The sequence below is a fragment of the Pseudophryne corroboree genome, chromosome 9 (assembly GCF_028390025.1).
Source record: "Pseudophryne corroboree isolate aPseCor3 chromosome 9, aPseCor3.hap2, whole genome shotgun sequence".
NCBI classification, from domain to species: domain Eukaryota; kingdom Metazoa; phylum Chordata; class Amphibia; order Anura; family Myobatrachidae; genus Pseudophryne; species Pseudophryne corroboree.
In genome coordinates this window covers 120709566-120725018 of record NC_086452.1, presented here as the reverse complement: position 1 = coordinate 120725018, position 15453 = coordinate 120709566, and the positions used below count along the sequence as shown (strand labels likewise).

The 15453-nt window shown below is 46.0% G+C and overlaps 1 long non-coding RNA gene across 1 annotated transcript in view; it reads left to right on the top strand.

Annotated features, from left to right (window-relative positions):
- LOC134956765 (uncharacterized) overlaps positions 1-4404 on the top strand; it is a 60783-nt gene extending 56379 nt beyond the window's left edge. Inside the window, exons 3-4 of the long non-coding RNA XR_010186159.1 lie at positions 1609-1722; positions 2241-4404. This is a non-coding gene — a long non-coding RNA (uncharacterized LOC134956765). The remainder of the gene's footprint in view (positions 1-1608; positions 1723-2240) is intronic.
- Positions 4405-15453: the final 11049 nt, after the last annotated feature.

Below are 15453 nucleotides of genomic sequence, written 5' to 3'. Positions count from 1 at the left end.
GGACAGCTGTGCCCGCAGCACCCCCCTGATTGCGGGCCTGCCCCCAGTTCCTATTATACCACAAAATTGTGATACCACTTCATATTTGGCACATTACAATGCCTCCAGTTCATTTTATACCACATTACAATGAGCAGGCCCAGGGTATGCTAAGATATTTTGCAGACCCCCAAAGCAAAAGTTTGTAAGGACCCCTATGTATCACTCAATGTTGAAAAATGTATATAACACATGCAACTTTGGCAGTGAGTGTGGGTCCATCTCAACTCTGGTCCCCATAGCAGCTGCACTCCACCTTTGGTAGCTATGCCCTTGTTTGGTGGACACTGAAGTTGTGAGAAAATGGTAAATTATAACTTTTAATTGAATCTAATATATAGCAAACAACAAAATATAAAACTAGAATAAATGAAAAAACCAAGGTACTGTGTATGAACCTTGAATGATAAAGAAAAAGGGTCCAGATTAGCTACATATAATACAGTATAAAGCATGTGCTGGCACATAATATAGTATAAAGTGTGTCCACCAGGTGGCGACATATAAAGTGAATACAGAGAGAAGAAATGCTACAGTAAGTTGGACTACAGTATCTCTGCATCTGAGTCCAGAATTCAATCCTATAGTATGTATCAAAAGATATAGAAATTCCGTTGTTTCATTGTGTGAGATGTATTTATATGACCATATAGTATGTTGCCTTTCTGTAACCTTGAATGAGCTTTGGGTTCAAGTAGTTAATTGCATTATATACTGAGCATTAAAAGATAGATTTTAATATTTTCTCATAACCTCATTGTACCCCAAATATTAGAGCACTCTCCTCTCCTATTTCTGTGCATCACTAAGTACCCTAGGATGCACTTCCACCATAGCAATTATTTTTGATGCATGCTCTGAATTATGCCTCTGATTGCTTCTGAGGTCATTACTTTGCTATCATAGTCTTATACGCCCTACACACTCGGCGATGTGCCGCCGAGCTGCCCGACCGCCAATACGGCCGACGGGCGACCCGGCGGCGGGGGGGGCAGTGATGGGGGGAGTGAAGTTTCTTCACTCCCCCCGTCACCCGGCTCCGTAGACGTGCAGGCAAATATGGACGAGATCGTCCATATTGGCCTGCATGCACAGCCGACAGGGCACCAGCGACGAACGAGCGTGGGGCCGCGCATCGTTCATCGCTGGTGCCTCCACACTCAAAGATATGAACGTTATCTCGTTCAATAATGAACGAGATCGTTCATATGTGATGTGACGTGATGTCGGCCAGTGTGTAGGGCCAGTTACTCTTTCATTTGGGAACTGTAACAGGGGTAGGCAGTATTCATTTTGGTAGTGCCATGCTCTCTCCCCTTACTATATAATGCAAAGAACAGCTTCATAAATGGCATTCTAACTTTTTTCACTTACTGTAGTTCAGAAAGTTAGCATTAAAATCAATGTAATTCCTAGCATAAGAGTTCATAGACTGACAGTAGCAGCCTTTTAGCAGTAAAGACTATTGTAACTTTTATTGTTTTGTTTTTTTCAACAAAATTTATCAGCCAAATGTGGGCATTGTTAGCCATCAAGGTAGTTTCATTGTTTTGATTTGTTGTTCTATAGGTTTGATGGGGGATTGTTCGGATGACAGCTGGAACTGTAGTAATCACAGGAGGAATCCTAGCAACTGTGATACTTCTGTGCATTATTGGAGTGCTATGCTACTGCAGACTACAGGTGAGATATTAAGACAAAGCAAACAGTCCTATTTACTTATGGAAACGAACCTGCTTCACAATACACACTATCAGGGGCAATGCGGTAGATAAGAAGGATTCAGGGAGACCAGTTCAGAGCCAAATTGCTGGTGAATGGTTGAAGAATAACAAATATTAATGTTTTTTGTTTTTTTGTACTGACAAGCTTGATATTGAGCTCCAATCACTTTATATATAGTATAGCAAATCTTCATCACTAAATGCATATATTATCTCATATAAGCCTATGGTAGTGCAGAGGTTCCCAAACGTGGTCATCAAGGCACCCCAACGGTCCAGGTTTTAAATGTATCCATGCTTGGCCACAGGTGACTTAATTAGCACCTCAGTCAATTTAATTTAACCATCTGTGCTGAGCCATGGATATACCTAAATCCTGGACTGTTGGCGCCTTGAGTACCGCATTTGGGTACCTCTGAGGTAGTGGCAACAAGTGCATTGACAGCTTACTAAATGTGTTCCTTATATTTTCTACAGTATTACTGCTGTAAAAAGGACGAGCTGCGTGGGGAGGAAGAGGAGGACCAGTGTCATCGTGGCCACTCACACTTTCCCTGCCATGACTGTTCCTCGGCGCATCTCGATGGAGTACATCCTCCATATGTGGCACCAGCTTACTCCCCATATGGTTCTCCCTACATCATACGGACGGCAGATACCATGTGCAATGGAAGAGAGAGAGATTCATACACTCCAATTCACTATGCAGAGGCTGGACCGCTTCTTGTGATGGGGGGTACTCCCAGTCTTTCTAGGGGGCTACAGGCTCTCAGTACCCAGGTATGAACTGCAAAGTAACCATCACAGCTCTCGGTGTTCTAACCTTGCCAGTGACATTATTCCGCTCCTGAGTACCCATAACAGCCCTATTCCGTGGGAATTTCATGAACTTTTTGGGACTATTAGCATAATTGGGACCTGTAGACATGGTATAAATATGTCTACAGCACCATGTATATTGTAAAAGAGACTACAGTACTTTTCCAGCTGGAAGGTTAAGAAGTATTTTGTGAAGGAAGAATCTTTGGCATTTGGAATTATCAAATTTGTTTGAACTAATACTTTGTATTTCTAGCTTGGAAAAGTTTTATTTTGTCCTGGGAAAAATTATGTGATTTTAAATCTGAATTATTGTATAAAGTACTAATATTACATATATTGTTATATAGAAACTTCAAATGGGAACTACTGCAGTCACCATAATGGTCTGCACATTCGGTGATACAGGCTTTGAGAAACAGCCAAAAGATTGTGATTTTAATTGATATTCATGACAATATGATCTTTAAATTTAGTAGGAAATGGGAACATCATTGGAACACTTCATTCAGCACAAAAAAGTAGTAGGCATATGGTGCTGTGTACCAGTAATCTAAGACAGGCTATGCATAAAGCAACACTGAGGCAGGAAAATGTCTCTTTTTATCAGTGTTTGGTTTAGCCCACTAAATTAATAATACAATACATTGTGTAGGCAAAACCTGCACTACTAGCTAGGAGCCCAGAGGCTGTACTGTGGGTTATGGCTGTACTGTGGCTCAAAGTCCTGCCCCTTCCCTGGAAGCCAAGTGGCTGTTATGTTGGTTATGCTTACACTCCAGTTCCTCCATGGAGCCCAAGTGGAGCCCAAGTGGCTGATCTTTGGGTTAGGCTCACAGTCCTGCCGCCTCCCCGGAGCACAAGTGACTGCTCTATGGACTAGACTCACAGTCCTGTCCTTTCCATGGAGCAAAAGTGGCTGAGCTTTGGGTAAAACTCCCAGCCCCGCCTCCTCTCTTGAGCCCAAGTGAGTGCTGTATGGGCTAGAATCACAGTCCTGTACGATCCTTGAATCCCTAGTGGCTTCTCTGTGGATTAGGCTGCCAGTCCCGGCCGAAAACAGGGGTTGTGTGATTTTTTTAATGAGAGGGTTTAAGTGGGAGGACATTGTGGCTTTCCATTGGGCCATCCTTGAATCCCAAGTGGCTGCTCTGTGGATTAGGCTGCCAGTCCAGGCCGAAAACAGGGGTTGTGTGATTTTTTTTGAGGGGATGTACAGTAAGTGGGAGGACATTGTGACTTTCCATTGGGTCATCCTTGAATCCCAAGTGGCTACTCAGTGGAAAAGGCTGTCAGTCCTGGCCGAAAACAGGGGCAGTGTGATTTTTTTTTGAGGGGATGTAAGTAGGAGGACATTGCAGCTTTCCATTGGGTCATCTGGTAATGACCACCATTCAGCACCCTAGGTGGTAGTGCAGCTTAAAGTCATTAATTGAAATCATACTATGTGGTAAATTTACTAAGATGGGAGTTCTATTTAAGATGGGATGTTGCCCATAGCAACCAATCAGATTCCAGGTATTATCTTCTAGAAGGTGCTAGATAAATAAGTAGAATCTGATTGGTTGCTATGGGCAACATCTCATCTTAAATAGAACTCCCATCTTAGTAAATTTACCCCCTTGTGCTCAATAGTGTTCTGTCCTAGAACTCACTTGTTTTACAGTCAAATAAATATTTTATAATACAGTATATTATTAGGTAACTCAATAAATGAATGCCATTGTTTTCAAAGTCTATTAAAATCTTTTCTATTTCACCATAGTAAGCTTGAGAGATCAAATCTGAGTTTGCCAAATAAATGTCATGAAAAAAGGGGAAATGTAACGTATTATGACATTTTTCTTTCTGACAAAATACATTTCAAATACCATATACTTTTTCATTTACTTAATAAATACCATGCAGTACATATTGCATACACATTGTTTTATTTACGCTCTTCAGTTTGATATTACATCTCAGCATTTCTTCACCACATTATATAGAATTATGAAATGGATTTTTAACAGTTGGAGAAACTTGAGAGTAGCTGGGTTTTTATTTGGAGAAAGAGGGGAAGCACAGACTCTGCTTGCTTTCTTTGCAGTATAAGGGCCAGATGTACTAAGCCTTAAAAAGTGAGAGAGTGATCAACTACCGACCAACCAGCTACTGTCATTTTTCAAACGCAGCCTGTAACATGGCAGTTAGGAGCTGATTGGTTGGTACTTTATCTCTCTCCACTCTATCACTTTTCAAGGCTTAGGGGGTTATTCAGAGTTGTTAGCAAACCAAAAAAGCAAGCAATTTTGCAAAACCATGTTGCACCGCAGGTGGGGCTGATATAACTTGTGCAGAGAGATTTAGATTTGGGTGGGGTGTGTTCAAACTAAAATCTAAATTGCAGTGTAGAAATTAAGCAGCCGGTATTTACCATGCACAGAAACACTATAACCCACCCAAATCATACCGAACCCTTATAAAGGGAGAGACTCCCTAAAGGGACACATTTGGTAGTCTAAAGATCAAACTTTTAATAGGTATACCAATGGTTCCCAAACTTTTTGGAATCACGGTGCCCTAGAGTATCAAAAAAACATTTCATGGCACCCCTAGGCCAACGGTTTCTTACTGAGAAATTTAGTAAAAAAATATTAAATTATGTAAATTATGTTTATATGTCATCCTTAGGTTCAATTATGTGGTGAGGGACAAGATTTGCTTCTGTTTGTCCACATATTTTATGATTGGCAGCCATGCTTATTACATTGACAATAAAAAGCTTGAATTGGTCCTGGCCCACCAACCTGAGGCATCACCGCAAGTGCCCTGCGGCACCCCAGGGTGCCAGGGCACACAGTTTGAGAGCCGCTGAGGTATACATTAAAAGGTTAAACCCAATAAATAATACACACATCTAAATATAAAGAGGATAAAGGACCTGATTCAGTAAGAATTGCAAATTCTGCTAAGTAGCAGAATTTGCAATCTTGCGGATCGTATGCTGGGGGCCGCCCATCGCAGGGCAAGGCCGCCCAGCATGCTAAACTGCCGCCTCCCCCCGATCATGCTGAAAATGCGTCTGCCCTGATCACGCCCCTGTCACGCCCACCGTTTCTCTGTTGCCTCCCCCACAACGCTCCTTCACCGCCTTGGAAATGAATCATTGCCGCCCCCCCATCCCCCACCCCGCGAACATGCGCCCACAGAAAATGTGGGTGCATGCGCAGGATGGGCCCTGTGCATGCGCCTACATCCTCTTAGCAGTTTTTACGGTTGGATCAATTATTGCGATCCAACCTGAATTAGGCCCGAAGTCCTGATTAGGAAGATGAAAAAAATGTAAATAAAAAAGGGTGTAATAGGGTGTAGTTATAGCACCCACTCTATGAGTTTGTATTATAGGAGAGAGAGAGGTGAAATTTCAAAATATATAGTGAAGGTGAAGACAAAAAACAACAACATTTGTATCACAATTATATTAAAAAATGATAGGAAAATTCCCCATAATAGTAAATCAGCGTATAATTAATTCTCTGAAAAATACTTAAATACAGAGGTACAAGGGAAAACCCCTGTGGGCCCCTCTGCTTGAAGGGCCCGCTTCCTCCTCTAGGGATCAGGGGTAATTCAGATCTGATCGCTGCAGCAAGTTTGTTAGCTAATGGCCAAAACCATGGGGGTCATTCCGAGTTGTTCGCTCGCAAGCTACTTTTAGCAGCAGTGCACACGCTAAGCCGCCGCCTACTGGGAGTGAATCTTAGCTTAGTAAAATTGCGAACGAAAGATTCGCAATATTGCGAAAAGACTTCTCTGTGCAGTTTCTGAGTAGCTCGAGACTTACTCTGCCAGTGCGATCAGTTCAGTGCTTGTCGTTCCTGGTTTGACGTCACAAACACACCCAGCGTTCGGCCAGACACTCCTCCGTTTCTTCAGCCACTCCCGCGTTTTTCCCAGAAACTGTAGCGTTTTTTCAAACACTCCCATAAAACGGCCAGTTTCCGCCCAGAAACACCCACTTCCTGTCAATCACACTCCGATCTCCTGAACGAAGAAAAAACCTTGTAATGCCGTGAGTAAAATACCAATCTTCATAGCAAATTTACTTGGCGCAGTCGCAGTGCGAACATTGCGCAATTAGCGGAAAATCGCTGCAGTGCAAAGAAAATTACCGAGCAAACAACTCGGAATGACCACCGATGTGCACTGCAGGTGGGGCAGATATAACATTTGCAGAGAGAGTTAGATTTGGGTGGGTTATATTTTTTCTGTGCAGGGTAAATACTGGCTGCTTTATTATTACACTGCAATTTAGATTTCAGTTTGAACACACCCCACCCAAATCTAACTCTCTCTGTGCAGTGCAACATGGTCAATTAGCTAACAAATTTGCTGCTGCAATCAGATCTGAATTAGGCCCAGGTTCCAGACTGTGCACTTGAATTCTACACTATACATATTTTACCTTAGACTGAACAGGACTATGTGTTCTCACTACAGTGCATTGCCAATATTTATCTGGTACATTATCATGTATGCACTAGCAGTATTTACTATATATATTTATCAAGAGGCCCAGACCGTGTATTCTCTCATGGTTAGCCAAGCCCCTGAGGTGGCTGACCACACCTCACCTGGGGACTGACCACACCCCTAAACATGGGCCCCTACCACTGCATTCCCGTGGGGGGCCCTTCATGCCTCAGTCCGGCCCTGCTTAAATAGTTATATATGTACATTTTCATAAAATATTCAGTGTGAGAGACACAGAATGAAAAGGGGAGAGGGGCAGGCTGAGAGACACAGAATGAAAAGGGGAGAGGGGCAGGCTGAGAGACACAGAATGAAAGGGGGAGAGGGGCAGGCTGAGAGACACAGAATGAAAAAGGGAGAGGAGCAGGCTGAGAGACACAGAATGAAAAGGGGAGAGGAGCAGGCTGAGAGACACAGAATGAAAAGGGGAGAGGAGCAGACTGAGAGACACAGAATGAAAAGGGGAGAGGGGCAGGCTGAGAGACACAGAATGAAAACGGGGGATGGGCAGGCTGAGAGACACAGAATGAAAAGGGTAGAGGGGCAGGCTGAGAGACACAGAATGAAAAGGGGAGAGGAGCAGGCTGAGAGACACAGAATGAAGGGAGGGAGAGTAGTGTTCGAGATGTCGTGGAGACCAAGAAGGAGATAGTGCAGTATTCTCCTGGGGTTGCACCACAACACAATGGCTAGTCTGTTTAGCAAAGTGCTGAGGTGATGATTTCCAGCTCCTAGTGAAATGTTGCACGTGACATGCAAAAGTGTGCCATCCACTGCTCGTCTTGAAAAGCTTCCATAAGTGACCAAAAAGCTTGTCCTAGCCTTTATTCTATGACCCACATTCTCTTTATCGCAGTGCTGATGTTGAGTATTAGCCATCTCAACAATAAATTGAATCCTTCTCCGGAGAATATAGTGCCGTTCAAGGGTACAAAGTAGAACCAGCTGCATCATTCTCTCATTTGCTGCAGAGCAGGGAGGTGCCGTGCTGGAGAGATACTCTCCCTGCTCTGCTACCCTGTTGCTGTTCACTGTTACTTCGGCTGCTGCTACACCTGTAATCTGTAAGACAGGCAGCAGTGCTGGCAGCGTGAAGAGCGCGCTACCCCTATCTGCCTCCTCCTTGCTGGAAGTGGAAGCTAGAGAGAGGAGCACACTGAAGAAGTGGTGGGCTGCGGTTGGGCGGAGGGGACAAGGTGCCAAGTGCTCCTGGACCGGTCCCATTTTCAGCTCCTTGGGCCAGCTGCTGGCCACAGGCATCCACAAGACTACATTGGGCGGACTAATGACTTCAGTTTAAGTGCAACCACTCCCAGCACCACAGCCATCTGGACTGAAAACATATGCACAGATGCCAATGGCACATAATTTAAAGTTCCTGCTCCATTTATCTGCCTCTTCTGCATTTTGCATAGACGAGGACCGCACAGTACAGGAGGAGGCCTATTCAGACACCCACGGGTATGTACCATCTTATGGGTGTGTTATAGGAGTGTTGTGGGCATGGCGTGGGTGTGTCGCTGAACTGATTGCTAAATCAGGTAAACCGTTTACACTGGAGGCCATAATTTGATGGAGATTCTGTTCCTAGCAGGGGGATGGTGCAAGTTTTTGATGGTGCATCCAATGGTTGCCTCTAAAGATGATAAAAGTGGTCATCCATGCCCTTGCACATTCCTGTATGCTTGTACACCAGGAAAGGACTAACATTAGTATCTGCATGAAGTTGCAGATGTAACTAACACAAAAGATGCTAAAGTGGTTGCAACTCTGAAAACCCCAATGTATCACACCTGCATACACACACAGCAAACCGAGGGCCTGATTCACAGTGTCACTGAGGGGCGCAGTGAAGCATTTTTTTTGCCACTGTGCATATGCCAAAGCCATTCAGCGCATGTGCAGTGAATGACTAGCAATTGCAGACGCCCAGAGGATTTTTTCGCAAGTGAGTGAGAAGTACCCAGCATTTGAGCTAGGTAACAGGGGGGCGTGTGATGTTACCATTTTCTTGGCGTGCCATTGTCAGCCACTACAAACTTGTTCACAGCTGAAGAGGGTTTTTTTAAAGCAATGCACTGGTGCCCCCATGATCAGATACCCACTGCCCCATCTCCCCCCCCCTCCCATTAAAAGCAGACCCCAGATAGGGCAACCCCCCAGCCCCCGCTCAAATTTGTAAAATATCATAACGTACCCCTCTTGTGGTCTTCCCACATGCTTCCATACAGTGAATGGCTGTCAGCACTCTCCAGCCATCCAGCAATCAGCATGTGGATTGCCATTGACTGGCTGCAGCCTGGGAAGCATGTATAGAATTTTGTCTGGATGCTCTGATTGGGGTGTGGTTCATCAAATCGACAGTGTCTAGGTCGACAATGTTTAGGTCGACCACTATAGGTCGACAGTCACTAGGTCGACATGGATGGAAGGTCGACAGGGTTTCTAGGTCGACATGTGCTAGGTCGACAGGTCTAAAGGTCGACATGAGGATTTTTTTTTTTTGTCGTTTTCTTCGTAGAGTACCGGGATCCCAAATTAGTGCACCGCGTCCCCTCACATGGCTCGCTTCGCTCGCCATGCTTCGCCCATGGTGCCTTCGCTCCGCTAGGCACACTTTACAGTTCCAATCGTAGTCCACGTGGATCGTTAAGTATAAAAAAATTCGAAAAAAGAAAAAAGATGTGAAAAACTCATGTCGACCTTTAGACCTGTCGACCTAGCACATGTCGACCTAGAAACCCTGTCGACCTTCCATCCATGTCAACCTAGTGACTGTCGACCTATAGTGGTCGACCTAAACATTGTCGACCTAGACACTGTCGATCTTCATACCGGATCCCCTCTGATTGTGTGCAGTTCACATGGAGTGTTTGGCTGCTTGCTCTGTCCATAAGTCTGTTGGCTGAGAGGTAGGCAGAGAAATATTCTCCCTGGCCACTCTGATTGTGGATTACACACAATCAGAGCAGCTGGGCAGCATTCTCTACCTGCTTCCCAAGAAGCCCCAGAGGCACCAGCCCAGAGGGAAGAACCCTCACTGACAGACTGTACCAGCTCCAGGAACACAGTGCAAGTATCTAGAGAGGTCTGTACTGCCCTAGTAATCCAAGCTTCACACCCTTACACCATACTCCAGCTGGAAGCCATAGTTGGTTAATAGAGACAGGCTTCATAGGATGCAGACCAGCCCCAAAGAGAAGTGCTACACTAATCCCACCTGACTGCAGCACCATATTTCATGCAAAACTTCAAAATGTATCAGTCAGGCAAAAATAAATATTTGACCTAGTGCCAATTTGTTGCTAAATGCCTACTGCTCCTCTGTGGGTATGCTCGACCCACAAAATAAGAAGAAGAAGAAAAAAAGGGACCACTATGTGGAGAGAAGGACTGGTATTCAGTAATTTTAATATTGCAAAATAAAAAATTTAAAATGGCAAAGCACCAATATACATGTAAAATACATCAACAATGTCATAAAGAAACACAGCATTAAAAAACTGCCGGCCTGTAAAGTTAGAAAGTCCCAAAAAGAACATTTTAGTGAGCAATTTGCTATAGCATTAGAAGCAGCTGAAAAACTTGTTAGTAGATGAGGAAAGGCTCTCTACTCCAAAAATTGGCAAGCCTGCAGTGTTTTTATAGCAAGCGTTAATTACAGTATAAGGCACAGAGGGTCGAATATACATTTTACCCATCAATGGAGTCCACAGGATCCTTGAGCCTCCCGGCCACTGGTGCTGTAACCTTAACATTGTAGCCTTTTCCATTGGAAGGTTTCTTAGGTGTTTACTCCTGTGTGGAATCCAATATTCTGGGATCACAGGGCTCCAAGTTCGGACATAGGCGGGGAAACGCGTTATCTGGAATGGAGAGACTGTAAGCCAGCATTTGTAAAATACCCCACAGTGAGAAAGCTGTAAGGGCTGTTTCACATGCGGCGGTTTTTGCCGGGCAGGAAAAAGCCGGATGGTGTAGGGTCCTTTCACACAGCACGGCCCTGGCCCGGCTGCTGGGTTGCAGCCAGAAATATCCACTGAAAAGTCCGGCTGCCATGCTGGGGCCGTGCCGTCCTTGTAGGCAGTGAACCGTGTGTGTGAAGGGGCGCTTTATTAATGGTTTTTAATACTGTGTTTCTTTATGACATTGTTGATGTTTTTACATGTATATTGGTGCATTGCCATTTTAAACGTTTTTGGTAATATTACAATTGCGGAATACCAGTGCTTCTCTCCACATAGTGGTCCCCTTTTTTTTCTGCCTCAACAGCAGCATCTCTTCCCAGGCCAGCTCACAGCAGCTTGTGCTAGTTGGGGAGAAAGGCTGCTGCAGCCTTTCCTCTCTCCCTGCCCGAAGTGGCAGTGCAGGTTACGGGGGCAGAGCGGATACGGGCCCCTGCCAGACCTAGATAAAGACTACCTGCTCTCTCTCGGTGGCTCTTCTAGGAGCTGTATCACCTCAGGCAGGAGAAAGGCTAGGCCAGTTTGTTAAGAAGATAGAGGCCACATCATCTGCAGGTTCAGCTAAGACCAATAAAGCTTCTTCTGCTGTTATATATCCCTGATTACTACACATAAAGGAGGACAGACAATGAAACAGATTTCAAGAGTCCTTAGCTATTGCTGGAGATAGAATTCTGCTAGAATACAGATATAAAAAAGATACTTTGTAGCTACAGTAGTTCCTTAAGGTGAGTACACACTGGAAGATATATCTGCCGATCAATTGATCGGCAGATATATCTATGGACGGATCGGGCAGTGTGTTGAGCATACACACTGCCCGATCCGTCGGGGACTGACATCATGAACTGGGCGGGCGTGTACACACGCCCGCCCAGTTCAGCTGTCAATCACCGCCGGCCGCCGCAGCATGTGTACAGGCAGTCGGCCGACTGCCGTACACACACAGTGACGCACCAATATATCGGTAGATATATTGGCCGTCGGCTGTGCTGTGGGGCTGACGCGATACGTCTGTGAACGACGGAGTTCACAGACGTATCGGCCGTACACACTAGCCGACGGACCCGCGATATATCGGCCGTTCAAGAGAATGGCCGATATATCGGCCAGTGTGTACGGGCCTTTACAGTGTATTACAGAAGAGCAGCCAGAAATAAAGAAAATAGATACAGTACTTCTGTTTCTTGTGAAGAAATTCAAACAGCAATCACTGCAGAGTAAAATAGTCCTAAGGAACTATGGGGGTCATTCCGCCCCGATCGCTCACTGCAGTTTATCGCAGCGAAGTGATCGGGTCGGAACTGCGCATGCCGTCGTTGCCTAGCAATCGCCTCTGAGGCAGAGGTGGTCGCTGGGCAGGAGAGGGCTGGACGGCGGCGTTAAGCCACCGTTTAGGGGCGCGGTCCACACAACGTAGACGTGGCTGGACCGTTGGGGGGGGCGGGCCACGGCGGCTTCGTTACGTCACATGCAGCCACTGCGGGCCGGGGAGCGACGAGTAGCTCCCGGCCAGCACGCTAAAGCTGTGCTGGTCGGGAGCTACTCTTGAAGTGCAAAGGCATCGCCGCTGTGCTAAATTTAGCACAGCTACGATCAACTCGGAATGAGTCACATGGTATTGCTAACCAATACTGGATACAAAGGAAAAGCATTATCTCCTGTATAAATGCACCACTGTCAGGCTTGGATTAATTTATGGGTTTGTACTAGAAGTGGCCACGGGAGTGGAGTGCGGGAGCCTGGGTTGGAAATTAGGCAGCCTAATAACTCCTCTTCATGCAGGATAGGAGAGTGAAGAGAGATAAGGTGTTATAGTGATTACATGGTTTCGGAATGTGGCGGATTGCTGGAACACAAAAGTTTAGATGCTGAGATGTGGAGCAGTCTCAGCTATGCAGGATTGCTGGATTGCGATCAGCTGCTTAGGCTCAGATTATGGGATGCGAAGCAGTACCAGCTATTCAGGATTGCTGGGTTACGAGTCTGACCAGCTACTTAGGGTCAGATTCTGGGATATGGAGTAGTACCGGCTATACAGGATTGCTGGAGCATGATCAGCTACTTAGGGTCAGATTCTGGGATGTGGAGTAGTACCGGCTATACAGGATTGCTGGAGCATGATCAGCTACTTAGGGTCAGATTCTGGGATATGGAGTAGTACCGGCTATACAGGATTGCTGGAGCATGATCAGCTACTTAGACCTAGATACTTGGTTGCAGAGCCCCTCATTGCACAGTCCAGCTGCGGCATGTAGGATCTCAAACCAGCCGCCGGTTCATGAGCCAATAAGAGTTCACGGACTGGCAGCGACGCTCCTGATTGCTTGCTTGACCCCAAGCCTTGATTGGCTCACGAACTGGCGCCTGGTTTGAGAATCATGCAGCGCCAGACTGAGCATTGAGGGGAAGGAGAGGCACACACTGCACTCTCCTCCCCTGACACACACACAGCAGCAGCAAGCAGCGGTGAGCAGCACTGTGGGGGGAATGTGTGTACCTGGCACTGTGGAGGCATATCTGGCACTGTGGGGGCATATTTGTATCTGGCACTGTGGGGGCATATTTGTATCTGGCACTGTGGGGGCATATCTGGCACTCTAGGGGCATATGTGTATCTGGCACTGTGGGGGCATATTTGTATCTGGCACTGTGGGGGCATATCTGGCACTCTAGGGGCATATGTGTATCTGGCACTGTGGGGACATATCTGGCACTGTAGGGGAATATTTGTATCTGGCATTGTGGGGGTATATTTCTGTCTGTCACTGTGGGAGCATATTTGGCACTGTGGGGGCATATCTGGCAATGTGGGGGCATATGTGTCTCTGGCACTGTGGGGACATATCTGGCACAGTGGGGGCATACGTGTATCTAGCACTACTGGGGTCATATGTGTATCTGGCACTGCACAATTGGGGTCATATGTGTATCTGGTCCCCCAAATATGTATATCACGCCCCCATTTTCATTGGCCACACCCTGTGTAGCATGTGGCCACACCCATTTTTGGTGCACCATCTGCGCATACACGCAGTACCACTAAGACATTTTTCCTACTTGCACCACTGACGTCCACGGCTGTCAGCTGAGACACGCAGCCATGTCATTCTGGAGCAGAAGAGGCGGCAGAGCAGAACCAGATTAAGGGGGGGAAGGGGGGGGGCGGCAGGGAGTATGTTACCCTGGGCCCCCAAATCTCAGAGGCCCCCCTTCCAAGACCAAATCAGTTTTTCAGAGATGGAGACAGCCTTGCATAACTGAAGCAGCTACTGGGCTGTGACTGCTCTCCTCACAGAGAGCTCTCTGCTTTGAAAACATTGTTGCAAAGTCACACACAGCCAAGGGAGCTGCTTATCACCAGGTGCAGCAGCAGCAGTTCGGCTCACATGGATCTCCTCCTGTAGTATGTTATGCCGGCGGTCGGGCTCCCGGCGTCCAGCATACCGGCACCGGAATCCTGATCGCCGACAAACCAACAGCTGCGCTCGTCACACTGCGGGAACGGTGTTGCGCACCACGCTATCTATTCTCCCTCCAGGGGGGTCGTGGACCCCCCAAGAGGGAGAAAAGCTGTCGATATGCCGGCGGTCGGAATTCCGGCACCGGTATGCTGGTCGTCGGGAGCCCGGCAGCCGGCAAACTGAAGACCACCCGTTTGTAGGTATGGTGTGAGTGTGTAGGTATGTTGAGTGTGTGTATGTATGCATGCTATGTGTGTTTGTAGGAAAGCTGTGTGTATGTTGTGTGTATGTATGCTGTGTGTGACGGTATGTTTGCTGTGTGTGACTGTAAGACGTGTGTTGTGTATATGTATGTATGCTGTGTGTATGTGTAGGTAATGCTGCGTGTGACTGTGTTGTATGTTTGTATATATATATATATATATATATGTGTATGTATGCTGTGTGTGTGTTGTGCATACATTTGCTGTGTGTGTGTGTGTATGTATTCAAAATATATAGAAATATATATGTATGTCTGGGGGCCCCCTTGCCTTGACTTAAGTAAACCAGGCCCCCCGGAGCGTTAATCCGGCCCTGTGGCAGATCGCCCGGCAGGGCTACGCTGTGTGTGCTTGCTTTGTGAGAACTACCTGTAAAGAGCTCAGCTGAACTAATTAATTGGAAACACATCCAGTATCTAGTGGAATTTAAGTTTAGGTATTCACTGTAATGTTAGTTGCATGCACTTCGAAATGTTTATTGGTTCACTTTGACAGGCTTTTATTACACATTTAACACTTACAGTATTGCAGATTCTGCTAGATATTGCATTCTGAATATTTATAGTACTATAGAAATTGATGTGTACACATTGAATATATATATATATATATATATATATTCAAACAAAAGAAAGCGGCACTCCAGTGGTCTGGTACAAATGGT